Genomic DNA, 7,693 nt, shown 5'->3' on the forward strand with positions numbered 1-7,693 from the left:
AATCAAAGAGAGAGAAGAAGCCATCTAGCTACTAGCTATGGACCCGTAGGTTTGAAGTAAACTACTCATGCTTCATCGAGAGGCAATGGTGTTGATGTAGAAGCCCTCCGTGATCGATTCCCCCTCCGACAGGATGCCGGAAAAGGCCCCAAGATGGGATCTCACGGGTACAGAAAGTTTCGGCTGTGGAAAAGTGGTTTCGTGGCTCCCCCAGATGTTTTGGTGGGTATAAGAGTATATATAGGCAAAAGAATTAGGTCAGGGGAGCTACGAGGTCTCCACAAGGTCGGGGGGCACGCCCTCCACCCTTGTGGCCGCCTCAGGGCTCCTCTGGCTTGCATTCCAAGTCTCCTGGGTGTCTCCTAGTCCAATAAAAATCATGGAGAAAGTTTTATTCCATTTGGACTCCGTTTGGTATTCCTTTTCTGCGAAACTCTAAAACAAGGAAAAACCAGAAACTGGCACTAGGCTCTAGGTTAATAGGTTAGTCCCAAAAATCATATAAAATAGCAGATTGATGCATATAAAACATCCAAAACAGATAATATAATAGCATGGAACAATAAAAAATTATAGATACGTTGGAGACGTATCAAGCATCCCCAAGCTTAATTCCTTCTCGTCCTCGAGTAGGTAAATGATAAAAACAAAATTTTTGATGTGAAATGCTACCTAACATATTTATTCATGTAATTCTCTTTATTGTGGTATGAATGTTCAAATCTGTAAGATTCAAAACAAAAGTATATATTGAGATAAAAACAATAATACTTCAAGCATACTAACAAAATAATTATGTCTTCTCAAAATAACATGGCCAAAGAAAGCTTATCCCTAAAAAATCATATAGTCTGGCTATGCTCCATCTTCATCACACAAAATATTCAAATCATGCACAACCCCGATGACAAGCCATGCAATTGTTTCATACTTTTGACGTTCTCAAACTTTTTTAACTTTCACGCAATACATGAGCGTGAGCCATGGACATAGCACTATAGGTGGAATAGAATGGTGGTTGTGGAGAAGACAAAAAGGAGAAGATAGTCTCACATCAACTAGGCGTATCAACGGGCTATGGAGATGCCCATCAATAGATATCAATGTGAGTGAGTAGGGATTGCCATGCAACAGATGCACTAGAGCTATAAGTGTATGAAAGCTCAACAAAAGAAACTAAGTGGGTGTGCATCCAACTTGCTTGCTCACGAAGACCTAGGGAAATTTGAGGAAGCCCATCATTGGAATATACAAGCCAAGTTCTATAATGTAAAATTTTCACTAGTTTATGAAAGTGATGACATAGGAGACTCTATCATGAAGATCATGGTGCTACTTTGAAGCACAAGTGTGGAAAAAGGATACTAACATTATCCCTTCTCTCTTTTTCTCTCATTTTTTGGGCCTTCTCTTTTTTATTTTGCCGTTCTCTCTTTTTTTTATTTCCTCACGTGGGACAATGTTCTAATAATGAAGATCATCACACTTTTATTTACTTACAACTCAAGAATTACAACTCGATACTTAGAACAAAATATGACTCTATGTGAATGCCTCCGGTGGTGTACCGGTATGTGCAATGAATCAAGAGTGACATGTATAAAAAATGATGAATGGTGGCTTTGACACAAATACGATGTCGACTACATGATCATGCAAAGCAATATGACAATGATGGAGTGTGTCATAATAAACGGAACGGTGGAAAGTTGCATGGCAATATATCTCGGAGTGGCTATGGAAATGCCATAATAGGTAGGTATGGTGGCTGTTTTGAGGAAAGAGATGTGGTTGGTTTATGGTACCGACGAAAGTTGCGCGGTACTAGAGAAGCTATCAATGGCGGAAAGGTGGGAGTGCGTATAATCCATGGACTCAACATTAGTCATAAAGAACTCACATACTTATTGTAAAAATCTATTAGTCATTGAAACAAAGTACTATGCGCATGCTCCTAGGGGGGTAGATTGGTAGGAAAAGACCATCGCTCGTCCCCGACCGCCACTCATAAGGAAGACAATCAAAAAACATCTCATGCTCCAACTTCGTTACATAACGGTTCACCATACGTGCATGCTACGGGACTCACAAACCTTAACACAAGTATTTCTCAAATTCACAACTACTTACTAGCATGACTCTAATATCACCATCTTCATATCTCAAAACAACCATAAGGAATCAAACTTCTCATAGTATTCAACGCACTTTATATGAAAGTTTTTACTATATCCCTCTTGGATGCCTATCATATTAGGACTAATTTTATAACGAAAGCAAATTACCATGCTGTTTAGAAACTCTCAAAATAATATAAGTGAAGTACGAGAGTTCATAAATTTCTATAAAATAAAACCACTGACGTGCTCTAAAAAATATAAGTGAAGCACTAGAGCAAATTTTGCCTAGCTCAAAATATATAAGTGAAGCACATAGAGCATTCTAATAAATCACGATTCATGCGTGTCTCTCTCAAAAGGTGTGTACAGAAAGGATGATTGTGTCAAACTAAAAAGTAAAGACTCAAATCATACAAAACGCTCCAAGCAAAACACATATCATGTGGTGAATAAAAATATAGCCTCAAGTAAAGTTACCGATAGACGAAGACGAAAGAGGGGATGCCTTCCCGGGGCATCCCCAAGCTTAGGATTTTTGACATCCTTGAATATTACCTTGGGGTGCCTTGGTCATCTCCAAGCTTAGGCTCTTGCCAGTCCTTATTCCACAGTCCATCAAATCCTTACCCAAAACTTGAAAACTTCACAACACAAAACTCCAACAGAAAATCTCGTAAGCTCTGTTAGTATAAGAAAATAAATCACCACTTTTGGTACTGTTGTGAACTCCTTCTTTATTTATATTGGTGTAATATCTACTGTATTCCAACTTTTCCATGGTTCACACCCCCCGATACTAGCCATAGATGCATCAAAATAGGCAAACAACACACAGAACAGTCTGTAGCAATCTGGAGATTTCGAATACTTATGTAACTCCAAAAATCCTGAGAAAATAGGAAATCCTATATAATTTGTTTATTAATCTTCTTCAAAAATAATCAGTATTTTATCGTGCTCCTGCTAAAACTAATAACTGTTTTCGTGAGCACAAAAGTTTCTATTTTTCAGCAAGATTAAATTAACTATCACCGTAGGTCTTACTTGGCACAAACACCAATTAAAACACAAAACCACATCTAACCAGAGGCTAGATGATTTATTCAAAGCAAAACAGGACCTAAAAATCAAGAACTAAAAAAAATTGGGTTGCCTCCCAACAAGCACTATTGTTTAACGCCCCTAGCTAGGCATAAAAACACGAATAAATCTATGTATTATCATCTTTGGCCTTTATCTTTTTAATGGAATTATGATCGAATCCGGGAGGTTCCTTATGTTTCCCTTCATACTTGGAGATTTTTAGATCTAGAGCATCCAACCACTTATTGCAAAGAGTGATCAACTGTAACATCCCAAAATTCTAAATTTTGGAATGTTATAATAAATAGATAGATTGATTGATTGTTTGATTGTTGTGTGATTGATTGAGTGAAATTCGAAACTTTCTGAAAGTTAAATGAGAGGGAATAAAAGGACTTTCCCAAACTTTCACCTTTTTGCATTTTGATCTCCGTGAATTCAAATTCTTTTCAAATACAAAACCCTCGAGAGAAGATGATATGACTTCTTCCATTTAATTAAATGAAAAGGGTTTTTGAAAAGATTTGAATTTTATTTGGAAAATTTCAAATTCAGAAACTTTAAGCAACTCAATGATTTTCATGAGAGAAGATAAATTGACTTCTTCAAAATATATGAAATACGAGTTGGAAGTTTAAAAGGATCAAATTTAAAGTCCGTTTGAAATTATTTTCAATTTGGAGTTATTTGGGTTTTATTCAAATTATTTTTCTCCAAAAATAAAATAAATGGAAAATAGGGTAAAATGATTCCATACATCAGAAAATTGGAGAAAAATAATTTTGAAATAATTTTGGTATTTCTAAAATGATTTTTATTGGGTTTAATGTAGAAGTAGCACTGTCTGAATTACTTGAATTTTTATGAATTTTATTTGGCTCTAGAGAAATGTCCATGTTATAGAAAATCTTTTTCAGAAAATTCTGATATATAATATGCCTATATAAAATTTTATTTTATTATCATTATCCAGCTTTCCTTTTTTGTTCTATATAAAAAAAGAAAAAAAAAATCTACGCGTGCGCCTGGAACTAACCGCCGCCCACGTGTGTAGCTTAGCAGCAGACCGGTCCGTTTTTCTTTTGTTTTCTTTTGTCTTTTTTATTTTATTTTCGTTAATGTTCAATTTTTTTAAACAAATTTAAGAAAGAAAATAGACTTCGAAAAAAATACAGCCTGTGTTCGGGGCGCGGCCGGCCGAGGCCTTTAGGTCCGTGCGAGGTGTTAGCCTTTTTCTTCTCTGTTTCGTATATTTTCGTCTATGTTTGGTCCCACATTGCCTAGCCTTTGACCATTAAACCTCTTTTTCACCTATAAATATAGACCCATAGAGCCTCCAAAAATCATCCGATTCGAGTTAAATCAATATTTTGGTTTGATTAGATTCATTTAAGAAAAATATTTTTCTCCTCTCCGGCGCGACTTCTGGAAGTTGTCTCCTCTCTCCGAAGTTGTCTTTTCTCTACCTTATAAATGTATCTTTCTTTGTTTTTATACTTCTGTAGTTTATTATTTCTAGACTAATACGATAGAATAATTAGATTATCAAATAGTCTACGTATTTATACAGTAGACCTAGATTTTTTTTACCGTAGCTATTTTTCTTTCGTAAAACAGTTTGGCCCTGATTTTTCAAATAGCCATAACTTTTCACCCGTTTATCCAAATTAGATGAAACCAGCACCTATAGCTTCGTCTTGTTTTTACCTATCCAGTGAACCTGTCACATCAACTTTTTGAAATTTTCAATTTACAAATTTTGTTCTGATTCATATTCAAACTTATTTTGAACATAGCTTGAGTTTCGTAACTCCGATTTAGTTGATTCTTTTTGCAAATCGAAGCTCTTGACCTAAACTTTCTGATAAGGCGAAATTCATATAATTTTGGTACTATTAGAAATTGTTTTATGTTGCAAGAGTTGTTTGCTTGGTTTTGATGTTTTCCGAACTGCCTTCTTCGTTCTTCCCGATCTTCTTAGTGATTGCTTATGTGTGGTTACTATTGCTTGCTCACGATAGATTGAACGGAGTGTGACGAGTAGAACTATCAAGAGTTATGAGTGTGAATCATCTTCATGAACAGTACAAGGAAAGTTCACACTTTGATCATATCCCTTTCATACCCAGTTTTTATGCATTAGTTTCACCCTCAAACATTGCATGGTTACAAATTGATAACATGTGGGTATCGGGAAGTAGTTGATGAGGTAGGAATCTATTGCCCTGCATTCAAACCCTGGGAGTTACTTTTACGTTATGCTCATATTGCTATGCTATGCTCGTAGACGTGGATTGGTTTTGAGAGAATTCATGACAGATGTGAGAGTTATTATTTAATGGTTAACTTAAGGTGGCTACTTTAATACACATCTGGGTGGATTGGTTGGGGCACCCTGGAGTACCCAGTGGTTTGCCCGGGCACCTGGAGAACCCAGTGCTTACCCAAGGGGATCCTGAAGGACCCGTGTGATCACCCTATGGAATGCCACCCAGGCTCAAAGGGATCATAAGATTATTCATGCTAGAAACTTTTGTGTGCAGCCACAAGCTATTATGGGCTCTAGCATAGTTGAGTAAGTTGCATGAAGCTCTTAAAGAGATAGACTAGCAGATTTAGTGGGTTGTAGGTGGTATAGTCTATCCGGAGTAGAGAGTTAATGCTTTTGAAAGACTGTGCCTTATGGAAACTAGTCAGCAACCCATGCATCCGCATGGGCTAGTTTGATTTCGAATAACATTTTTATTTTAAAGGTTTTATGACTCTATTGCCAAGTGAGAATATAATTTAGAGTTACCTTTTCTAAAACATGTTATTTTTTTCTGATTGATATTCGAACAACAACAAAAGAAGTAAAATTCGTGGGACGTGTTGTTTGCTTTATAGCTTATAAAGGAATGAAAATTGTGATAGTGTGTGCACATGTGTTCTGCCCGTGCAGCGTTACCTTGGAGTGATACATTCTGGAGTGAACCATATACAAACCAACTTAACTAATTAACATAGATTTGATACCGGCAAGTGTAAGTTCCTTTTTTCTAACTTAACTTCCTTGTCCAAGTTAATTGAGTTGTGAACCTATTTTGCCTGATATAGATGGTATTGGAGTTTTTGCCTGATATGTTTTCACTATTTTTTATGCTAAGGACCAGGTTCGAATTTAAGCGCACAAAATTTCAAGAACCATTGAACTTTGTAGTACTTGGTGACATGTATAAGATGAAACCCTTGATCACATGAAAAGGATTACATCACGTAGTCTAATCTATGTTATAAGAATTTAAAGTACAACATATTTCCCAACATGATGTATCATTCGACGCAGTAATAAGAAAATATGATTGGCAATCGACGTGCTAGGTTCCTGTCCATTGTTTTACATCAGTTAGTTTTTTTATAATAATATCCATTCTGGCCAGATATGACAAAAGATGGTCACCACGTACATGTAATCTGCTGCAATGGTCGATTTCTTCGGACCAAGTAAATAATATCTTGTTAGTTTTGTCCTCAGCAGCAAATTGAGTTTTTCCTTGCAGCACACAAAGTGATCTACAATCTTAAAAAAGTCGCCAAGTAACTCTATTTGTTACCAGTTTTGCCATCGGTAGCAAATGCATCTTGCAGCAGACAGTCGTTTGAGATCTAAAAAATTGAACCAATTATCTGTTGCTGAATATAACTTTAATTTGGATTGCTAACAGACAAAACAATTTGGGAACTGAAATACAGAAGAAAAATCACTATTAGCTTATATAATTATTTTTAATAAGGAATAAATCATTTATAGATCAACATAAATTGTAGTCCTTCTATTAAAGTCTGCTAGTAAGGTGGTAGAGAATGGATCATCTATGACACTTAAACCATCATGCTTGGCTACCAATTGTTTTCTCAAAAAGGTTAGGACCATAATCTAGAGGTGTGAATCATTAGTTTGAAATAAGAGAGAGGATGCCTAGATACACGAAAGTAGCATCTAATAAGGCTTTCTACTATGCTTGATATCTATGGAGATCCTGTAAAAAACAATGTATATATATGACTCATGCTAAGCTTGTGGCTAGTTTGTCTTATATACCATGCTTTCTATAAGAGAAGTAGTAGTAGAGGGAAAATATGGTGATGGATTCAACAAAATGTGTGTACCTACATACTTTAACAGAAGTATGATCAGCTTCACACCACTATTATCAGCGGGATGACACAGTGGCCATTTTATAATGATGATAATATGTGTATCGACTGAAACACAATGGGTTTTGTTAGGCAACAATTTATCTAACATCTCAGGAACCATCTGATATTTTTTGCCAAGGCCATTGTGATCTCTAACAGGACTCATATCTCTTCACTCTTGGGGTCTGCACAACTAATCTTAGTGTTGGTTACCAACATAGTACATCTGTATAACACCAAAGAACATGCACTTGGCATCTACGGCGCGCCAAACAAAAACTATATTGAGATGAAGATATATACAGATATCT

This window comes from Triticum urartu, chromosome 5, assembly GCF_003073215.2.
Source record: "Triticum urartu cultivar G1812 chromosome 5, Tu2.1, whole genome shotgun sequence".
Taxonomy (NCBI): domain Eukaryota; kingdom Viridiplantae; phylum Streptophyta; class Magnoliopsida; order Poales; family Poaceae; genus Triticum; species Triticum urartu.